Source organism: Furipterus horrens, unplaced genomic scaffold (assembly GCF_987537825.1).
Source record: "Furipterus horrens unplaced genomic scaffold, mFurHor1.1.pri manual_scaffold_13, whole genome shotgun sequence".
NCBI lineage: Eukaryota > Metazoa > Chordata > Mammalia > Chiroptera > Furipteridae > Furipterus > Furipterus horrens.
Genome location: NW_028327183.1, coordinates 55,112,044 through 55,126,165, shown reverse-complemented (window position 1 = coordinate 55,126,165; position 14,122 = coordinate 55,112,044). Strand labels below are relative to the sequence as shown.

At 55.9% G+C, this 14,122-nt stretch overlaps 1 pseudogene across 1 annotated transcript; it reads left to right on the top strand.

Annotated features, from left to right (window-relative positions):
- Positions 1-228: 228 nt before the first annotated feature.
- LOC149995426 (leukocyte-associated immunoglobulin-like receptor 1) lies at positions 229-6,588 on the top strand (annotated as a pseudogene). The gene is made up of 6 exons (XR_016507606.1): positions 229-375; positions 741-776; positions 2,146-2,380; positions 4,665-4,905; positions 5,038-5,075; positions 5,837-6,588. The product of XR_016507606.1 is annotated as a leukocyte-associated immunoglobulin-like receptor 1 (transcript).
- Positions 6,589-14,122: the final 7,534 nt, after the last annotated feature.

The following is a 14,122-nucleotide window of genomic DNA, read 5'->3' as shown; positions in this document are numbered from 1 at the left end:
TCGGAGGTGACATTTATGCCAGTTGGTTGCACAAATTCCTGCTCTGCCTGGTCCCGCAGACTCAAGTGAGGTGCACGCTCAGCAGGGGGTGGGGAGGGGGCGGCTGGAGCTGAGCTCAGACTCTGAGCGTGCGGGGAGGTAATGGCTTTGGAAGCCCAGGCCCTCCGCTGCCTCATTAGCAGGAAACGTGGGAAGAACCGGAGAAAGCCCCTCCCCTTTGCACGAGGACATTCATGTAGCAACCCCCAGACGCCCCGACCAGCACTTCCTGTCCCTGCGCCAGCTGCAGGCTCTGCCCTTCACCCTCTGGCTCCAGGACGTGCTCGGGCTGCAGGGCTCCCATGGGCCCCCGTCCCACCGCCCTCCTGGGCCTCGGTGAGTCCTGGAATGGGCGGACGGCCTCCGGGGACAGGTCGGGGGGTAGCTGGTCCTGACCCCAGCCCAGGAGACTCCTGGTTCCTCCTGGGGGTCTGACCCCTCAGCTCAGCCCCCACTGGGAGGTTGAGTCCTAGAAGCGGGTACCTGGGTATGGGGACAGGACCAGACTGAGCAGCTCTTTGGGAGAGGGGACTGGGGTTTACTGAAACTCAGAGCAAGAAGAGGGGCTGTGCTCAGAGGTGAGACTGAGGAGGGCGCTGGGAATTCTCGGGGGCTGAGCCCCTGCCTCCATCAAGGCCCCCGATGCAGCCCCGCAAGGAGCCGGGCGCTGGGTGTATTTCTCACGGCGGCTTCTCTTGCAGTGCTCTGCCTGGGCCAGACCGTCCACACGCAGCACGGTGAGTCTACGTTTTTAAATTTATGCGTTAACTTTTTCTTTTTGTTATATTACAGTTGTCCCAATTTTCATGATCTGTTCCATTTTCAGAAGAAATAGTAATTTCCTTAGAGTCCTCTGAGGGCTCACGTTCAGCGAGAATGAGACCCAGGCCCCTCTCTGTGTCTGGGTCTGTCTGTTCTCGCGCTGTCTGCTCCCCGATCTGTAGAGCCCGGGCCCTGCTGTCACTTCCACAAACACCACTGTCCCACTGCACCCCACCCCTCCCAGGCTGACGTCTCCTCTCGCTGGGCTTGGCTGGTTCCTATCTGTCCATTTCCCTGGTCTCCGCTAGTGTCTCTCCCCTCTGACTCCCAGACAAGGCCAGCTGTCCCTGGGTGGCCGAGACTCCCGCACTGACCCAGGGCGTATATCCCCGCGTGGGGCTGTGGGTTTGCACATTCCCGTCATCGGTCTCTGTGCTCCCTGTACCCCTCAGACAAAGAGGCCGGGTCCTTGTGTGTGTGTCTCATGTTTGCGGGACCAGCGGCACATGGAGCGCACCTGTCAGTGGATGAGAGGAGCCAGGATGTGGTTGAAAGAATGAGCGAGGGAACGAGGGTCGACCCTTGGGCAGCGGTTGCCCCAGTTGGGGTCGGCATGACGTGGGTGCCACCTTCCTGTGTCAGAGCTACAAGCCCTCTCTTCTCCCTGCCCCTGCCTAGTGACACACGTGGGCTTTCCAGGAGCCCCAATAACAAGGAAAAGAGAACGGGCAGCAGGGAAGGGGGAACATGCAGAGGGAACCAGAGAGGAGTGCTGCTCAGAGGACGGGCCCTGGAGGCGGGGACCCTCCCACACTGGGCCCTTGTGACCAGATCGGGGCGGGAGCTCCACCTCCCCCACTGGACTCAAGTGGAGCTCTGCAGCCCCCATGGGCCCCCACAGTGTCACCCAGCCGCCCTCAGACCCTGCCCAGGTCATTCCCACGTCTCAGACACCTGCTTCCCTGTCCCCACGAGTGACCCATCGTCCTCATCCTCTGCCTCCCTCCCAGTGTCTCTGTCACCTAGTAAGTGGCCATGGCAGGGAGACATGCCTGGGGCCAGCCTGCTCTTTGTCACCCTGAGAAAAGCCTGACATGTCACCAAGCCTCGGGGTCCTGTCTCAGGTGGGGAGTCAGTGCAGTGATGAGAATTCACTGTCCCCTACAGTGGGCGAGAGGGTGCTGTTTGGGGGAAGGACGGTAGGCGTGTCCTAACTGGGTGGTGGGTGGTTGCTCAACTCTGCGAGTTTCCTAAAAACACACAGAGAAGCACTGGGAACTGGGGGGTGTCAGGTGTGGCGACTTCCTCCCCACAGACCCTGAGCTCTGTTCTCCTTCCCTCCAGGGACCCTGCCCAAACCCTTCATCTGGGCCGAGACGGGCCCTGTCATCCGCCCGGGACAGAATGCGACCATCGTGTGCGAGGTCCCAGTTGGGTCTGAGAAGTTCCGCCTGGAGGACCAGAATTCATCTGATTATTGGGATCAGAAAAACATGCTTCGACGTGGCTTACAGGGGACAAAGGCCAGATTCCACATCCCCGCAGGGACTGAAGTCACAACCAGGCGTTACGTCTGCCGGTATTTTATAGGCACCAGCTGGTCTAGGAACAGTGATGTGCTGGAGCTGCAGGTGACAGATGAGGACGTCTCCACTCCACCCTCAGGTTTGCCGCAGTTCTGTCCTCTGTCCGCACTGTGTCCTCTGTCCCAGGCTCCGTGCCCTCTTGGACCCCCAACCCTGGGGTTTCCCAGCTCCTCTGCCACATGTCCCTCACACTTCACACCTGCATCAGGGCCATGGAGCCCTGGTCCCATCTGGACACCTGCATGGCGTGGACACGCACCCGGCACTGTGTGTGTGCACAGAGCTGTCCCTGCTGGGCTGCATGGGAGGGGACTCCCTGAGGTCAGGTGGGGACAGGCACCCTCAAGAGAACATGGGTCCTTTTCTGAGGACAGTGTTAAACTGCCCTTCCCCTGGGCGGGGCTCTGGAGCCCCAGGCAGCGCGTTTAGTGTGTGGCCCCCCAAATGGCACTGGGCAGGTTGTGGTCCTGGGATTTTCGGCATTAGCTGTGTGTTCAGTCCCTGAGACATCCTGGACTGGGAGTCCCATGGGGACACTTCAGCCTCAGGAGCAGCTCCCTGCTGCCTCTGTGAGGTCAAGCGCAGCCTGGAGGTCGAAGGGGAGAGGACCGACCCCTCCCCCACACAGCAGGATGGAGCAGGGTGCCCCTCCTGGGTCTCCTGAGCCCCGCCCCCCATTACTGAGGATAGGATCAGGGACCGAGTGATGCAGACGTGGCCTGTGAGTGGGTGCTCAGGGTGGAGAGGACCCAGGCCAAGTGGGACAGACCCCAGCAGCACCCCCATAGCATCAGCCCTTCTCCTGCCCTGTTCACAGGAACCACCAGACCCGTCAGCTCCACTGCCCTCACACACACCAAGACCTCCACCTCAGCTGGTGAGTAAAGGCTTCAGCCTGGAGGGGCTTCGGGGGCTCCGTGCAGGGGATCAGGCTCTGGGCCAGCCCTCTGCCCTGGGCGGGGCCTAGGAACTGTAAGACCACAGCAAGGGGCTGGCACCCCGGGATGTCACTAATGTTCCTGACTGGGGGGGCTTAAGCGGCAGGTTTGACCTACTGGGTGCCAGGCCCTGTGAAAGCATTTCCTGCCACCAACTGCCCATGAGGGGGTGCTCGCCTGACCTCTAAGAGCTCCCCGCTTTTTTATATCTGCAGAAACAAAGCTCCCCTTTCTTGCCCAAAGACACAGGTGATGGAGAGGCCAATCCAGCCGAGGGCGGCCAGGGCGCAGACCTCAGGGTTTGTTCGCACCTCTGCACCACCCCTTGTGGTCAGAGTCCTCCTCCCTGCAAGACAGGTAAGGGACAGAGGGACAGAGGAACTGATAGCTCAGCTTCCAAACTCAGACACTAGGAGAAAAGGGACCTCTTGACGGCTGTACCCAGACAGTGACTAAGTCACCTGCAGGCAGAGGGACCCCTGTGGGGGAATCCTGAGCACAGCGCTGTTGAAGGAACACAGGGCACCGCGTTTAAATCTGACACTCTGGCAGGTGACACTTCCTACTTTCTCAGGGGACAGTGAGGACAGGTCACCGGCAGGGGAGGGGGGTGCTGCTCCCCGAGAAGGAACACGGGACACGCTCCCTGTGCGGGGCCGATCCCGGAGCTCAGCCGCCCGCCTGTGACCGGTGCTGGCGCGCGTGGGCAGAGGGGGCCCGGGCACCGTGACGGACACCCGCGCATGCACCCCGGTAGTGCGGCTCGTGCCGCTTAGGGGCTGGCTGCTCCATTTACTGACCTTAAATATCAGTGGGCGCGGGACCGCGGGGTTAACCGTGGGGACAGGACAGACATGGGTACGTTCATCCTCACGGAGAGCCCCACGGGCAGGGCCGCTCTGGGGGAGCCGCTGAGGGCCCCGCAGGGAGGGAGACCCGCCGGGGTGGGGGCACAGAGAGCAGAGCCTACTCTGTCCAGCTTGGGCCTTTGGCGCGTGTCCTCCTGAATCCTCTCTCCTAGGAGACACACGGACGGAATCGCGGGGCAGTAACCATGGCGGTGAGTGATGGGGACAGAGGACAGCGGTCCCGGAGCTGCCTCCTGGGGTGGGGGGGAGGGAATGGGAATTGGTGTTCATCGTATTCCAGGTTTGTCAGCGTCCTGTGCAGAGGACGTCAGTGCTCAGGGCCCTGGTTTTGTAAAACGGGGGTGATGGTTCCCGTGTTGGCAGGACTGCTAAGCCTGTGAGAGGTTTCATATATATATAAAATCTGTAAATATATATATGAACACGACAAGCACCCAGCATATGCATGGTATGCAGTAGGTGCTCAATAGTTGCATGCTGTCAAAACGTTGGTTCCATCTTCCCTGCTCCCCAGGCCTGATGACAAAGTATACTTATATTCTTATCGGGGTGTCTGTGGCTTTCCTGCTTTGTCTCCTCCTCCTGGTCTTCCTCTTCGTCCGTCGTCAGCATCAGAAAAAACGCGGTAAGTCTCAGGGTCAGGGTGGGGTGATGTGGGAAGGCATTTGGGGTGCTGGGAAGACAGCCTCCCTCCTAACTCACACGCTGACTGTCCTCAGGGCCCCCTGGAAGCCAGGATGAGGAGCTGAGGCCCCAGGAGAGGTGAGGCTGGAAATAATGTGGACCCCCTCCGGGTTCTCTGCCTCCAGGTGCCCCCCGGGCTCACTTGTTCTTTCTCCGCAGGCTCAGCCCGACTGTCAGCATCTCAGAGAGCACAGCAGGTAAGGGGACAAGGGGAGGGGACCGCGTGGGAGGAGGGAAGAGGGCATTCGGTACCATTCCAGAAGCAATGGGGGTGGGAGAGCCTTTGGGAATATGACAGGATGTCCTAGAAGGGGTGGGCATGAACTCTGCACCTGTGAGAGCTCAGGCACATTTGCCTTTAGGGGTCCGCCCCAAGGAACTGACCGGGCTCTCTCCCCTCCAGATGCGGCCGCGGTGTGCACACTGCCTGGGGAAAACCGGGGCACGCACCGTCCAGTAAGTCCTTGTATTAGCCATCGGTGTCTGGGTACCAGAGCACCCCAACCTGAACAGCTTCACACAATTATCTTGTGTCTTGGGTGAGGAATTGGGAGGTAGATCCAGTCTCCCGGGTGGGGCTGGCTCACGGCCCCTCCTGAGGCTGGGGTCCCGATGGCGGGGGCTGCGTTCACCCGAAGGCTTGGCCGGGGCTGCACGGCCCGCTGGGCAGGAGGCGCCCCTGCAGGGCCGTGGGCAGGAGGCCTCAGTTGATCCGCACGGGGGCTTCTCCATGGCAGCCGGCCTCCCACAGAGGGTGGGATGCAGAGAGTGAAGGGCAGAAGCCACCATGTCTTCTGTGTGCTCTCCATGGAGGTGACAAGCACTCACTTCTGCCATGTCTATTCGTCACACTGACCAACTCTGACTCTATGTGGAAGGGGACTCCACAATGGAGACTTGGGAGGTGCGGTCACGGGGGCCCCACGGAAGCTGGCCGCTCAGTCCTTCCTTCCCACAGCCCCCTCCCCTCAGCCTCAGCCACACTAACTTACCCTGGGTCACTCCCTCAGAGCCCTGCTGCAGGAGACCCCCAGGAGGTGACATGCCAAGCGGGACCAGCGGACCCTCACACAGGGAGCAGCTCAAGCCGTGTCCCCACAGTCCATGAAGCCCACAGCTGAGTCCGGCATGTACGCGGCCCTCGCCAGACCCTGACCTCAGGACCACCGGGCCTCTGCACCTAGTGACACCAGGAGTCGCTCTTCCAAAGGCTGGTAGTGGCCATTTGAAGGGCTTCCCAATGGAACCAATCCTTTCTTGAAAGTCATGTAGACATTTCTCCTGGAGGCTGGGGACACTGAATCAACTTGTAGGAGGTTGATTAACCAGGCGTCTCTCCTACAACCAATCAGCTCCGTGAAACAGCTATGTAACACCTGTTTCCAGAAACCCAACTACAAGCGCCTGGCTGTTTCTAGAGACCCAGCTACAGTTGTCCAGCAGTTTCCAGAGACCCAGCTAATGTCGTCCAGTGGTTTTACCAAAATCCAGTTTATGGGGTCAAACCCGGCTTCCCCATCAAGTTAAAATGAAACTGACCTTGAGAACTAACAAGGGGTGCCAGCATCTCATTCGGATTAAATTTGCATTATTTAAAAAAAAAAAAGGAAAAGAAACTTGCATGCCTGTCAGAGGCCTGGTATTAAAAATGGTATTCTATATTAAAAAAAAAATTTTAAGAAGTTCAAACAAAACTCAGCCTGAGGCTGAGCTGCCTGCCTCCCATGCCCCAGCTTGGTTGGAAACTCCCTGTCCAGCAGATGTTTCAGGACCAGGGAGGAACAAACTTATCCAGAACACAGTATTTTGTCTGAGGGAATGGGAGGTGGCTAATCTCTCTAGGGAAGAAGAGCACAGAACTTCTGTCTCCTGTACCTTTTATTGAGGAGGGGAATTGGGAGATACACAGTCAAGACTTAAGAGTCATCAATAAGCTTTCAGACGCTTGGGTTACAGTTGAGAGTTACTAATTATAGATATCAATATAGAGAACATGGTCTGGGTCAGGGTCTGCTAAATATCCTGACGCCATGCTGACATCTGGTGCATGGATTCATACATTTTTAGGTACACACTGTTTATAGTTAACTGAGAGATAAGAAAAGCAGAGCAAGCTCTAAAGCATAATATGTATTCTTTAAACCCAATTCCCATGGGAACCCTCTGAGTGGCCTCAGTCCTGTTGCCTCTTAGCCTTCTGGTTTTCTGTTGAGACTTAGAGACGGGGTGGGGGTGGGGACTGGCTCACAATTTAGGCTTCCATTCCTGAAACCACAAGGAGCAGTCCCCTGCATCAGCCAGCTCTTTTAAAGGTGCAATTGCTATTTTAATTCTGTGAAACATTAGCATATTGAATCTTGGTTCAAACCCTTCGTAGTACACTGTCTTTTCTAGGTTTTTTAAAATTGTTCGTTTGTTTCAGTTTTTTAAAACCTAGGCATAGAAACATTCACTAACTTGCCCAAGGTGGGCTAGCTCTAAGTGGTGGTGGTGGTAGGGGGATAGGATGTCACTGTTCTAACCTCAGGACACAATCAACATCTCACGGGTGAGCAGGTTTCCGTCCTGGCTCAGAGAAAGTGGGGTCCCAGGCTTCCTCCTCAATTTCAAATTCTGCTGATATTTAATTGGCTCTTTCCATTCAAGATTCATTTCCTCAAGGGATTTGCTTCCTAATTCTATATTTTTATCTTTGTTTTCTTGGGGTGACAACATGTATAGGATTTCTCTCTCTTCCCATCACTTTGTCACTTGTCATCTGTGACTGTGTCAGTCTGCATTCTCCAAGTGAACAGAATTGACAGGCTCTGCTATCTAGGTCGCCCAGAGATAACTAAGGGGAGATTTAGTACAGGAACAGGCTCCTGGGTTATGGAAGCTGCCAGTCCCACTCTGTCTGCTCTCCGCACACGAGAGACCCAGGGCAGCCGGTGGTATAATTGAGTCCAAGTGCAAAGGTCTGAGGCCTGCAGGGCAGCTGGTGTGTGTCATGGAATCCCAAGGCCAGAGACTCCGGAGCTCTGACATCCATGGGAAGGAGAGGTAGACATCCCAGCTCAAGACAGGACCTATTTTTCTTCTTTGTAGGTCTCTGGGGACTGGGTGGTGCCCCCACATTGGGGAGGGCAGATCACTCATCCACTGAATGAAAGCTCACGTCCTTCAGCCAAGTCTCCCAGACAGGCCCAGAGTAGTGTGTTACCAGCTCCCCAGGTGTCCCGGAGTCCCGTCAGGTGGCTCCTAAATAAGATCACAGACAGGTGGGTGCATTTCTGCTGAACTCTGGCTTGTCCTGCTCGGACTCGAGAGGGACAGGTGGGCACAGGCTTGGTGGGCAGGAAGGGACACACGCAGCATCTGTGTTTGCCTTGCACAGCTGCATCTCAGCACCGGGTGTGTTTCTCTGTGAACCGTGGGCGGTTGTCTTCACCTAGAACAAGAAAAGCTTTCTGAGGGGAAGGGCTCTGATCGCAGACCCCGGCTCCCTGCAGCACGTGGGGGACGCCATCTGCTGTGGCCCCACCACACGAATACATGCAGACACCATCTTGGTTATTTCCCAGGGCAGGGCCCATAGTCTGAACCTTCCATTTCTTAGAGGCGCTGGGCTGCTTGGGCTCAGGAGCACAGAGAGCTGGGCAGAGTGGGGTGAGCCCAAGGATCGTAACCCACACGGGCCTTGGTGTCCGTAGGGACGGTGCACGCCCAGAGCCTGACTCTCTTCTCCTGGAACAGCAGCGACCACAGGACTGGGTCTCCCCTGAGCTTGAGCTTGAGGTCTGGGGAGAGTCGCAGGTCTGTGCCCTTGGAGAGGCAGACTCCGCCCTGTCCAGGAGGACATGACAGCCGGCATGCAGACACCTCCTCCGTGTCTATCAGACTCACCTGGCTGACCCAGGTCAGTGAGGAGGTCCCTTCCCAATGACCCGGCTCTGCCTGGGAGCCTGCCTGGGGCTGCGGCCGTGACCCTGAGCGGTCTCAGGTCTTTCCCTCTAGGTCCTGGTTCCCCCCCGTCTCCTCCTCACGGGGCTATGTAACTATGTTTTTCTATGCACGTATGTATGTACCCACGTACCTGTGTATGTATGCATGTGTCTATACAAGTATGTATCTGTCACGAGTCTTGCTCCTACAAACCACCCAGAGGAAGGCCTACCATTGTCACACCACACTTACCGAGACAGGGAAAAAGGAGATGAAACGGAAGACGAAACTCCCAAATGGACTCAAAGACACGTAGAAACAAAGAAGCAGAGAAACAGGAAAACAATGGAGAAGAGACTTCACATCAGGGTCCAAGAGCCATACAAGCGGGCTCCCCGTCCGTGGTTTTGCGCACCGTCTCCACACGTTTCTGAACCTGCATTTCCCTTATGGTGAGTTTTCCATCAACACTTTCGGCATGTTCGTTTGCATATGCTTCATTTGCATACGGTTCATTTGCATACGTCAAAAGTCAGGGTGGGCGGTCCAGCTGCCGCGTTCTGACTGTATCTACCTATCATTTATCTATCAACCTGCCTGTCATTGACTTTCTATCAACCTGCCATCTGCTTCTAAATCTACAAGCCGTCACCTATATCGACCTGTTTATAGCGTATGTGCCTTGGCCCTGGCTGGTTTGGCTCAGTGGATTGAGCGTCGGCCTGCGAGCTAAGTGTCGCTGGTTCGATCTTCCAGTCAGGGCACATCAGAGAAGGAAAACTCTGACTCCAAAAAACCTCCGCTGCCTTGCGGCATACCTCTTCAGGGGAAAGGCTAAGGGAGTAAACCCCGACAGAAAATCCGGAGCCGGAGTCCCTAAGGCGGTTTGACGTTGTAGTCAACACCGGCAACTCCTGCGGCGCACCTGAAGCCAAGCTGTATTGACTCCGTCTTTCCCTTGGACCCTTCAGCTGCGAAGAGAGGGGGGTCTGCTGCATGGGCAACAGCAGACCCTCCATATCACCCTGCCCAGGCTCTGTAGCTTCAGCTTCACTGGAGAGGACACTCCAGCGTCATCGCAAGATGTCGATTCAACACGGGAGGAGACACTGTCACTCCCGAGTCGCACTGCACAGCCATTCTCGGCGGTGCAGATAGACTCTTAAGAAGCTACACCATCGTCTCTCGAGACGGACGGCTGCCGACGATCTGTCCCTTACGTACCGACCACGCATCACCTGCACCCCGCCGTCACCCCTGTTTCCGTCCCGGGTCCTGCCCGGCGGTCACGGACTCGCACCAGGCGCTGCACGTGCCCGCGGCGTCGGCCCGGGGGGGCGGGGCTCCCCACAAACGCCCGCCGGGGACCACGCCTCCTGGGCGCCCGCGGGGGGGCCGGACTCGCTGCCTGGGAGACCCCGGGGACGCGGCCCGCACCCCCTGTCCGCAAGGCGCCGCCCCCCCAGGACAAGGACAGCGATGCAGCCCAAGCCCCCCGCCCCCCAGGGCCTCCGTGAGCCGGGACGCGGGCGGGACCCCGGGACCACAGAGCTGGGATCCGCGCGGGCCCGGGCCCCACCTCCGTCTGCGCTCCGGGCCACGACCCGCGGGGCCGGGGAGAGTCGGCCTGCAGGCCCTGCCCGCCCGCGGTCCCCGGGGCCTGCGTCTCCCGTGGACGGACCGGGGCCTCCGACCTGCTCTGGACACGGGGAGGGTCAGCTCAGACACAACGGCCAGAGGGGGCCTGGTTGGGGGGCGCCTGGGGACCTGTCTGTGCCCCGTTATAGAGGAAGGAAGGTGCTCCCGGGAGTCACGCTGATGCGGGCGGTTTGGGGGTCACGGCGGAGATGACGTCATTCCCTGCAGCACAGGACGGGGACCCCCGTGTGAGGAGGTGAAACCGTGGGTGTGTTTCTGATGGAGCCTCCCTTGCGGTGCTCTGCCTGGGCCAGGTGATCCACACGCGGGAGTCAGTTATTTTTACACAATTTCTCTTTGTTTTAGAGAGAGGGAAAGGGAGTGAGAAGGAGAGGGAGACACATCAATGTGTGGTTGCCTCCCGCGTGCCCCCCACTGGGAACCTGGCCCACAACCCAGGCCTGTGCCCTGACTGGGGATCGAACCAGCAACCCTTAGTTTGCAGGCTGGTACTCTATCCCTGAGCCACACCAGCCAGCGCTGTTTGTACATGATTCCTAAGCCCTCCCACCCCAAGAGCAGCTCTGACGGGAGCCCTGTGGATTCCGGGAGGGATCTGAACCCTGAGTGACACCAGGTGAATGTCCCTTCTGCATCTCTCATGACAGCTACAAACACCCAAAGGACGTCAGCATTAATTTCCAGACTCTTGAGAGCCAATAAATAGACCCATGATTTCTGCCGGCTCTAACTGACCCCTCAGCACCCCCGTCCTGTGTTGTCGGTGTAGGTCGTCTGTCCATGACCAGATAACACAATTGTCCTTGATTCTCTTTAACCCCCCCACCCCCCTGCCACGTTGCTCCATCCCAGAACCCCATTGAGTTCACCCCACGTGTTCTCACCTGTCCTCACATGTACCCGCATCCCTGCTGGGTCGGGTGCCCCCAGTCTGAGCTCCATCGGCTCTCCCCTCCACAGCAGCTGTTGGGGCGTCCAGGGTCCTCTCCCTGCTGGCTCTGCCCTCTTCTCCCCCGCAGGTGCATTTAGAAAAAGCACTTCCGAGGACTCAACCCCGCAGCTGAAATCTTCAACTGGTTGCATGAAGTCAGGTCAGATCCCTCATCAACGTGTTTCCTCTGGCCCTGCCCACCTCTCCCCACATCCGGCCCGGCGGTCTGCCTCTGCCTCCCTTATCGCCAGGCACGTTGGTTATCTTTCCATTTCTTTTTTTAATTGAAAACGATGTACTAAAAATAGTCACAGAAGTACAACTGAAGAAGAAAACAGAAAACAATAAACTTGGCGGTGTGTCCCCAGCTGGATACAATTCCATTGAACAGCTACAAGGGTTTGGAATTTTACCGCTAAGTCACCCTTTGAGGGGCTGACGTACACAAATCACATGAAATTGTGCCAGGCCCTATGAAAGCATTTCCTGCCAGCAACTTCCCATGAGGGGGTGCTCGTCTGACGTCTGAGAATCCCCGATTTTTTTAATCTACAGAAACAAAGCTCCCGTTTCTTGCCCAAAGATACAAGGTGATGGAGAGGCCAAACCAGCCCAGGGCGCCCAGTGCGCAGACCTCAGGGTTTGTTCGCAGCTCTGCGCCGCCCCTTGTGGTCAGAGTCCTCCTCCCTGCAAGACAGGCAGACGGACAGAGGGACAGAGGAACAGAGGGACAGAAGGACAGAGGGACAGAGGGACAGGTAGCTCAGCTTCCAACTCGGACACTAGGAGAAAAGGGGCCTCTTGACGGTTGTACCCAAACAGGGACTAAGTCGCCTCGAGGCAGAGAGACCCCCGTGGGGGAATCCTGAGTACGGCGCTGTTGAAGGGACACAGGGCACCGCGTTTACAGTGTGAAGTTTCAGATCTCTAATTTCAATTGTTAGTGTACATGTTTACATTATATATTAAAGATGTAAATTATATAATTAACATAATAAATACATTAAGATATCACAAATGAATGTACACTGCATTATTATACATGATGTTATCCATCATTTCACGTATTTCTAAAACTAATATATGTAGATTTTAACATATATACCATACATGGTATAATAAAATGTATAATTGGTATCATTGATATTATCTATATTATGGCACTTAAGTTCTTACAATCTTTTAAAATATTCACATTATTTAAATCATACATATATGTTAAATTATATAATTACATATATTTACATTTACTGTAATTATGTTATACTCTTGTAATTGAGTTTAAATATATTAATACCTTTTACATGTTACATGTATTGTACACATATTGCACATACATGTAATCTGAAGTTGCAGTAAATGTCACAAAGGGAAGCGCAGGCAGCGCAGTGTAGAAACGAGGGCGGGGAGCTGCATCGCGACGCCCCAGGCGTTGAGGGAAGGACACTCTGGCAGGTGACGCTTCCTCCTTTCTGAGGGGACAGTGAGGACAGTCTCCGGGTGGGGCGGGGACGCCGGCGGAGGTGCGCGCTCCCGGCTCCTCTGGCGCCAGTCCCTCCCGAGGGCGTCGGGGGAGCGCGGCGCTGCGCACGGAGCCTCCTGCGGGGCGCGCACGGGGTGCGTCTGCGGATTCGGGGAGCGCGTCCCCGGCCGGTGCAGCCCGGAGCCCTTGGGACGTGCGGCTCGTGCCGCTGCGGGGCTGGCGGTTCCATTACTGACCTTAAATATCAGTCAGTGCGCGCGGGACCGCGGGGTTACCCGTGGGGACAGGAAAGACGTGGGTGTGTTCATCCCCACGGAGAGTCCCACGGGCAGGGCCGCTCTGGGGGAGCCGGTGAGGGCCGCGGGGCCCTCCTTCTCTTCCTTCTCCTCTTCCTCCTCCTCCTCCTCTTCCTCCTCCTCCTCCTCCTTCTCCCTCCCCTCCTCCTTCTTCTCTCTCTCTCTCTCTCTCTTTCTAAACAATGAATAAATATATCTTTGCACGAGGATTTTTTTGGGAATTGCAGGTCAAGTGGACTATCCGAGATTTACAAATCTTGTTCTTTAAAATACACGACAAAGTGAAACCTCAGCTACACTAGTAGATACAATGAATGTTTCTGACAGCGAACTCATATGTGTAACGGGAAGAGAAAGCTCCCTACTGTTTAGCTTAAGAAAGGAAAAAAAAAAAAAGTCAACTCATTTTAATGTAAAAATGAGAAAATGACCCCAACTGACATTTCAGAAAACTAAAAAAGGATATGCAAATAACCCAAACCGCATGCAAACGCCCCCAACTGCATTAGTCGTCAGAGAAATGCAAACTAAAGCCACAACAGTGCAGCAAAATAAAAGCGTGGAAACTCAGAAGCTTGGTAATGTAACCAGAAAACTGAAATGCACGGGGTGTGAACGGATACCATCACTTTGAAAAATGTTCGGCGGTACCCACAAAAGTTGAATAAATGCACAGCATGAAAAAACAGTTTACGCCCCCAGGTTTGGAGCAGAAATGTACATACAAGCTCAGTGAGAGAAACGCATGAAGGCATCTAAAGCGATATTACCCATCATAACCAACTAAACAGAAACAGACTCATAGAAACAGAGAACAAACTAATGGCCACCAGATGGAAGGAGGTTAAGGGCTGGGTGTGAAAGGGGACGGGACAAAGGACAGCTTGGTAGTCACAGAACAGTCACCGGGCTGTAAAGTCCAGCACTGGGAACACAGTCCATTTATCGTAA